Source organism: Thamnophis sirtalis, unplaced genomic scaffold (genome assembly GCF_051295495.1).
Source record: "Thamnophis sirtalis isolate CommonGarterSnake01/CBP01778 unplaced genomic scaffold, rThaSir2_p1.2 scaffold_2, whole genome shotgun sequence".
NCBI classification, from domain to species: Eukaryota; Metazoa; Chordata; class Lepidosauria; order Squamata; family Natricidae; genus Thamnophis; species Thamnophis sirtalis.
The window spans coordinates 131,636,484-131,644,235 of NW_028261382.1; the positions used below are offsets into that span (position 1 = coordinate 131,636,484).

Below are 7,752 nucleotides of genomic sequence, written 5' to 3' on the forward strand. Positions count from 1 at the left end.
TTTTTTAAAAAATAGTATTTACTACAGTATAAAAAAATGCAAACAATTTTTCTGAGGACCACCATAAAAATTTCATGGACCACCAGTTAGTGACCACTGGGCTAGGGTATCTGTTGACTTTCAGATGCTTTCAGCTCTTGAGATGGGTACAAAAAGGCTAGAAAATATCCCAAGCTGAAGGTCTCCAAATGTAGTGGTCTACACTGATCTTTGCATAACAAAAAGAAAAGGGATTACAGACCTTACCACAAAAAAAAACAACCCAACCCATCAGTTTAAAGAATCAGAATAAAATGACAAAGCCCAATGCAATACAAATATTTGTTAAATGTGAATCAAAAGTTGGTAAACTATACTTTTTCTTTTTTCCCCTCTCCTCTTTGTTGGCCCTAAAGCATTTATTTTGCTTTCACTCCATTAATTAATTTACTAATTAAACAACAATTAATTTTGAAGTCACCTTGGCCAAAGTAGGATTTTAATTAAAAGCAGGGGCATACAGATGGAAAGACAAGGAACATCAAACATTACTACAGGTTAATGTTCTTTCAGGTGTTGAAAATGAACAAAAGATAAAATATGAATAAGCCAATCTCTCTGGCCAGTATCCATCCTTAGCACAATATTTACTGCTATCCTTCTGAAAAGGATATGTCATGCAGTTTATAGCAGCAATTTCTCAGTTTAAGTATGTTTTGTCCCCCCCCCCCCCAACAACACTTGCCTGTTTTATTCTAATGTTCAATATATTCATACTTTAAGATAGACATTTAATGGGCACTATTAAGTATCTGTAAGCAAAGGATAAGTTTCTCTGTGTTTTGCTATGAACTTGAAATAACTTAACATGTGTTTCGTTAAACAAAACAGATTAATATTTTAATTTATGATTAAGATTGAATTCTACTTTCCAGTGCAGATTGGGATACAAGGGCAAAGATGGGAACCAAATTGCTAAAATTAAAAAAACCTAGAAACTAGATTAAATTTTAAAAATACTCATATGACTATAACTTTGATCAAAACAGTGCACAGTAGCACACCTTTTGTATAACGAAGTCTACAGAAAAAGCACTAAACTTACAAAAGCCATTGAAGAAGAAATCATGGGGCCTTGATAGATTACATGCTGATAACACTACTGTTGGAGTTTCAGTGGAAACCTGGGTTCAGTATAATTAACAAAAGGATTTGAACTGCACAAAGACAAGAGTAATTTTTTACATAGAAGTTCGAAAAAAGGAGCTAGGCTTCAAAGCTCTCCCACTAGCCAAAAGTGATAGATAATGCAAGCAGAGTTTAGCTGAAAGAAGGTGGAGAGAAAGCTGAGCTTATCTGATAAGTACATATTTGTCTGCAAATGGTAAATTACCATGAAGCTCTATAAAATGCACACTTGTTTCTACTCCTTCTTAAAAATGTTTAGTTATGATCCTTGTTCCTTGTTGTGCGGGAAGTCCACGAAACCTTCAAAGAACAGTATCTTAGTAGATGAGAGTAGTACACAGGGGTATAGTAAGCATACCATAATTTATAACACCTTATGAGTAATACCTAAGGAAATCCAAAATTTCCCTAGGTGGTCTCGCAATGATTGGAGGCATGTATTCCATTAAGCGAAATATGGTTGGCTTGGTTTTGGCTGCAGCGTGGTTTATGAATTAATACAATTTATATTTTCTGCCAATTATTTCTACCAAAATAAAAGGGATGTGGTGGCTCAGTGGCTAAGACGCTGGGCTTGTCGATCAGAAAGGTCGGCAGTTCGGCAATTCGAATCCCTAGCGCTGCATAACAGAGTGAGCTCCCGTTACTTGTCCCAGCTTCTGCCAATCTAGCATTTTGAAAGCATGTAAAACATGCAAGTAGAAAAATAGAGACCACTTTGGTGGGAAGGTAACAGCACTCCGTGCACCTATGGCATTTATTCATGCCAGTCACATGACCACAGATACGTCTTCAGACAGCGCTGGCTCTTCGGCTTTGAAACGGAGATGAGCACTGCCCCCTAGAGTAGGGAACGACTAGCATATATGTGCGAGGGGAACCTTTACCTTTACCTAAATAAACCATGACCTGGTGCAATGTCAGCCAATCATCTACTGTAGTCCACGACCTGTAGTACCACAGTTGAATCTCAGCAACCAATTTAATAACTACAACAACTCTTCCATGTATCTAGTCTAACAGTAATCACAATGAATGGTGATAACAAAATGGGATGCATATGTTGACACATCATACAAATACCCCTCATTACATACCTCTGTTCAACATCTGATATAAGTATTGTATCTAAGTCACAGACTGGAGCAACATCATAAGATATATTTTGTCTTTAATTTTCCAATTTTCTCCATCACAACTACTGTCTTTATCCCATACCAAGGAAAGGAGAAAAAAAGTTCTACCATATATGTATGTACTATACATACCTATGGGAGTATCAGAAGTTGGGACTGAAGAGCAGACGTGGGGAGTGACCTCAATTTTTGGGAGTTAAATTTATAGATCATCCATCTCACTATCAAAGTGACTCTGGGAAAACACAATAAAAACAAGAACATAAATGTTAAAAGCATTAGAAATATAAATAAGATTTGGACGAAACTAGGAACTAGACACATGTAATACAGAGGTGGAATTTTCTTTTTTTAGTCCACCAGCCTCCTCCAGCGTAGAACATGGCCATTGTGGACCCAAGCCATTAAAGCATTATTTTCAAATCCAGGAATGGGATTTCATGTCACCATAGTACAATACTCATACGTTACTTTTCTTAAATTAGAATATAAGTATCTAGATTCCTGATTAGTAAACTCCAATACAAATAAGCAGAGAAAACATGCATCTCTAATACTATAGTCACCTCCAATGAAAAATCCAGATAAAGGCCTTTTCCCTAATTACACTGAAATTCTAATAGCGCATGATGCAAGCTATGACTGACAGACTAGTGGAAAGAGAAAGCAATTATTGAAGGAGCGCCTATTTCAAATTAAATGTTAAAATACCTTGAAAATTCCATTTAATTTACAAATTAAAACAATATGCTGACATGTAAAAAAAATCCTAAACAAATTTTGAATGCTTCTTTCTTTTAACATTCCACTGTCTATACAAGCTTGTAGTCAATAACAAACAGGTTATTTCCATAGTGAAATATTTCTCCTCTTCCTGTGGAGAAAAAAACACAACACTTTGACAAAGCTGTATTTTCCTTTCCTGGTACCCATTAGGATCCGCTTTGGCCCCCTGACCCACTGACAGAATATACAGGCATTAGCGTTCAAATTTGATATAACATTATTGTTGCAAGCTCCATTTGTCTAATTCATCAGGAAAAATTAATGTAAAGTGGAGTCATCTAGGGTCATTAGAAAATACTTCTTACATGAACTTTCAACGATAACTTCGACTACATAAATGTTTATTATAAATAAATTGCTAAATACTTGCAGTTTTTAATTCCTTCTTGCCCCATTTTGAAATTGTACCATGTCTGCAATTAAGAGATCATTAATATCCATAATAGAACCTTCAAAGTTATTTCTTTACCTTTAGGAATCTATATAGCTCCATTAGCTTTAATGAGAATCATGTGCACATATCAAGGAGAAAATGGGCCAATTAGAGCTAGTACAAGGTATTCAACCCATCATGAAAGTCACATTCAAGGTTATTTTGAAACATGCATAGGAATGAGTTCTATATTAGCACAGAACATGGCTGCCAAGTGATGACATAATTCAAAATGGACTATTCCATTTGCTATTAATGGAATGGTACAAAAAGGAGTACCATTTTTCGGTGTATAAGACACACCTTTTTCCCCCCCAAAGAGAGGGTGAAAATCTGGGTGCGTCTTATATACTGAATACAGCATTTTTTACTTCCTGAAACCCCGCCCCCTTCACAAAAATGGACGTGCAGAGAGTTTGGGAGGCCTGCAAAGTGCTCCTGGGGGCTGGGAAGGGCAAAAACAAGCGAAAAACGGGCCATTTTTTGCTCATTCCCCTTCCCAGCCCCCAGGAGCACTTTGCAAGCCTCTCAAACTCTCTGCATGCCCCATTTTTCACAAAAAAATGAGCCATGCAGAGGGTTTGTGAGGTATGCAGAATGCAAAAACTTTTTTTATAATTTACCTCTTAAAAATCTTGGTGCGTCTTATTCTCTGAAAAATACGGTATATTGTTTTAACATGAAATGCATGTTGAGGTTCACTGTAGTAAACGTCCTGGTACATGATTCCATGCTGTATATTCCATGGTAAGAAAAAATGCAAGGTATTTGAAAGAGAAGCAACTGTTGACAAGATGCTATACAGAAATAGTCCTCCGTTAATGATTACTCATTATTCTGTCACAGTTCAAAGTTACAATGATGCTGAATGACTGGTAATTATGACCGAGTCTTAATATGTATGGAGATTCTCAGTCATCCAGGTCATGGCTATCCCAAAGGTGTTTTTTCAAGAGACAACTGGACTTTCTGGGGGGGGGTTTGGAAGATGTTTCGCTTTTCACACAAGCTGAAGAAGCTTCTTGGATGAGAAGTGAAACATCTTCAAAGAAAAACCAGAAATCCCACTTCCCTCTTGGAAAAGCACCTTTGGGACAACTGACTCTTAAATTTTGGCTATTCCATCACTCCCATGGTCACATGACTGCAATCTGAGTCTTTGGCTTGCACTTACATAGTTGTAGTGTCCCATAATCACCATTTGTATCCTTCCTTGCTTGCCTCCAAGGAAAGTCAAAGGAGAAGCAAGCAAGGAAGGTCACAAGTTGGTCCTGTAACTCATGCCTAGTTCCACAGCATTTTATCCTAAGGAGATCCAGTTATGGAGTGGAATATCCCAAGGATCTCATATTTGATAGCATGTATGTGCCTGCAACACTCACCTGAACTCTATAGCATTCACACACCTGCCTGGCCACACCCGGGGTGGGTTCCTGCCAGTTCTAACCTCTTCTATAGAAGAGGTTCCACAAATCTACAGTGCCATTTAGAACCGGTTCCAGCTCCCTCCCCCCGCCATCCGCACATCAAGATGAAGAGCGAGAGGAGGAATTCTGGGAGTTGAAGTCCACAAGTCTTAAAGCTGTCAAGTTTGAACATCTCTAGGGGTTTTTTTTCTAAAGGGTTAGGGGTGCAAGGGTCTTGTAACTTGACAGCTTTAAGACTTGCGTGCTTCAAATGCCAGAGTTCCTGAGCCAACATTTTGGTTGCTAGCAAAAGTTTCATCACATTTTACAAGTTGGTCACGCCCACCCAGACACATGGCTGCCAAGTCACTCCCACTCAATCACATGGCTGGCAAGCCACTCCCACCCAGTCACATGCCCAGCCAGCCACTCCCACAAAGCAGGCCACACCTACAGAAGAGGTTCTAAAAAAAAATTAAACCCACCACTGGGCCACACATGCTACCAGTGCACTTTTCCACACGTAGCAGCAATTATCTCCAGCCACTCTTGCACTGCAGGGAATACTTGCACACCTTTCCCACCTGATTTGTGGTCAACCCCAGCTCCACTAAAGCTGCATCTCATGGGCCACACATACCCTCCCTACCTGTCAACTACTCCTGAACCTGCCACACTCATGTAGCCTTACCTGCCTGCCACTTTGCTTGCAAGCCACTAGAGACTTAACCTGCAATGGTCATTTAACTACAGCAATGGGGCATACCAGAATTACTATCACCAAGTGATGGAGCACAAATCACGTGACTGCATCACTTAGCGATAGCAATCCCAATTACTATAATTAACTAAGGACAACTTGTATACATGAACTAATTTTTTAAAACACTAAAGATGAATCACGTAATAAACTGTTTCAAACTCCCAAAATGATCTGAACTCCAAAGATCTTGGGTTGGCGATGGTTACTCTCTGAATTATTATTTAGTCAAATATGTATTTACAATTTTAATTAAAAATATTAAATATTAAATTTATATCCTGATCAACTCCCAAACATTTTGCACTATTGGCATTGCTGAACAACTCTGACGCCTTTAAAAAGAAAAAAAAATGTGCCATTGCAAAGAAAAAAAAAGCTTTGGGAAAAAATAAAATGTGGCATTCTAGAAACGGATGCCTTGGTGGGGGGGACAAAAACGTGATAGATAAGCTTCCCAAAGTTATTGGTAATTATAACCAAATGGAGCTTCAGAGTTCACAGACAGTCTACCTTCAAATATCATTTGCTGCGGGACAAATAAAAACTCAAAACATATTTTGTCCTCGCGGAAGCCTTCAAAGAGCTGGTACGACGCAGCCAAGGATGCTCCATCTCACCTGCGCTAACCATCAACCTCCACTGGGCTCCAAAGAGTCTTTCCCCAGTGACGTATTTAGAATCGTCCCGCCCCCTGTGGTTCCGAGTCCTATTTTTCTCCACCGGTAGCTCATTGGTTACCATTTAGTGCCGCCCCTCCGCTGTGATTGGATCCCTGTACCGCTCGTCAAATAGCCGATTCCGATCAAGCGTCTTTGGGATCACTTCTCTTTCTATTAACAGCCTTTGGAAAGATCGTGAGCTGAAAGAGTTCAGTTCCCGATACGGATAAGCGAGGTTCCGGGTCTCTTTAGGAAGCCATGTTTCATTCCCCCCTCCCCCCGGGGGGCGGCGGAAATGAGAGTTGCACAGGGAAAAAAAAAGAGCTGGTGAAATAGTGTTATCGCCGTCTCCCCCCCTCAACAAATAAGGGTTACGCTATCTCAAAGTCAGGTCTTATTCTGGCTTATTTTAAATGAGCTTGGTTATATAACCCACAAATTACTCGCTTGGAGAGTGTCTGAGGACGCGTGTAGGATGGGGCGAGTGATTTACAAGAATCCTCAGATGTGACGGGAGTCTTGCAGAATGAATGCTGCAGTTTTTTCACTATGCAGGCTGGGCCGGTCCAACGTCTCAGCATTGTAGACCCCAAAATAGCTTAGGAGAGGATTTAACGTTTCCCTCACCACTGTCAAACCATTCACTAAGGTTCCCTATTACTATGAGTCTTCTCGTCGTTCCTATCACCCATCTCTTCCCACTTTTGATTGCAGGACTGTAACTTTGTTGCGTGCATCCTTACGATTTATATTGATTTTGTTTCCCGATTGTTTATTTGTACCCTATGACTATCATTGTGTTGTACCTTATGATTCTTGGCGAATGTATCTTGTCCTTTTATGTACACTGAGAGCATATGCAACAAAGACAAATTCCTTGTGTGTCCAATCACACTTGACCAATAAAGAATTCTATTCTATTCCATTCTATTCATTCTCCCACCCAATAGCTGCTTCGGGCTTTCTAAAAGTGAGCGGATGTCCGTCAGAAGCAAACCTAAAGCCTTGTGCCCAAAGTTTAATGATCCGCAATTACTGACATAATTCCAAGATTTCAGATTATCCGGCCAGGAATAAAAGGACTCCAGTGAAGCAGACTGCGAGCTCCTGCCGGCCACACTTAAAATACATTGCTGGAGCCGCTTCGCTAAAAGAGAAAATGAAGCCTCTTCGGACAACGGGAATGGAGAGGTTTCCCCCCCCCCTCCCTATCTCTATGAACAAAGCGGAGGCTCAGACTTACAAAGCGCCCAGGAAGCAACCACTCTAGGAGATGGGAGCGAGTTTAATCGGCGTTTCCTGTTTCTTCCTCCAATTGTCGGCTCCCATCCGGAGCGGCTTGGGGCGGCGCGCCACCATCGAGGGCCGTAGAGATGACGAAAACGGAAATAAAAGAAAGACG

General features: G+C 40.1%; 1 long non-coding RNA gene across 4 annotated transcripts in view; it reads right to left on the reverse strand.

Annotated features, from left to right (window-relative positions):
• Positions 1–7,728, reverse strand: part of LOC106537873 (uncharacterized) — a 191,634-nt gene extending 183,906 nt beyond the window's left edge. For 2 of the 4 annotated variants that reach the window (XR_015695621.1, XR_015695618.1), the window contains exon 1: positions 6,309–6,357. This is a non-coding gene — a long non-coding RNA (uncharacterized LOC106537873). Of the gene's footprint in view, positions 1–6,308; positions 6,358–7,593 lie in introns of those variants that run through there. The other 2 variants (XR_015695619.1, XR_015695620.1) reach the window with 2 other exon arrangements.
• Between the last annotated feature and the right edge of the window lie 24 nt (positions 7,729–7,752).